The following is a 409-nucleotide window of genomic DNA, read 5'->3' on the forward strand; positions in this document are numbered from 1 at the left end:
TTTATTTGTGTAGCACATTTTCAGCAACAAGGCAATACAAAGTGCTTTACATGAATTAAAAGGAAATGCAAACAAAATAATAAACCAAAGAAAAGAGCAAAAGAAGAAAAAGAGTCTAATGTTGATCTAAAGTATGTAAACTAGGTGTTCCTGTTCAGGGTTGCTAAATATCCTCTGGTCTAATTCCTTTTCTGGGTTGGAAGAATAGGAGTCTAAAACATAGTTGCTCAGGTAGTTTTTCTGGATTCTAAGTTTGTTCTAATAACTGTTCTGGGTTACTAAATAAGTGTAAGTAAGTATCCTCTGGACTTTCTAAGTATCCTCTAAATTTGTAAAATTTAGAGCATACTAAATTTTACTATTATTATTACTTCTAAGAAGTATAATTTTGGTCTAAATAATGAGTAGT

The sequence above is a fragment of the Xiphophorus hellerii genome, chromosome 7, assembly GCF_003331165.1.
Source record: "Xiphophorus hellerii strain 12219 chromosome 7, Xiphophorus_hellerii-4.1, whole genome shotgun sequence".
NCBI lineage: Eukaryota > Metazoa > Chordata > Actinopteri > Cyprinodontiformes > Poeciliidae > Xiphophorus > Xiphophorus hellerii.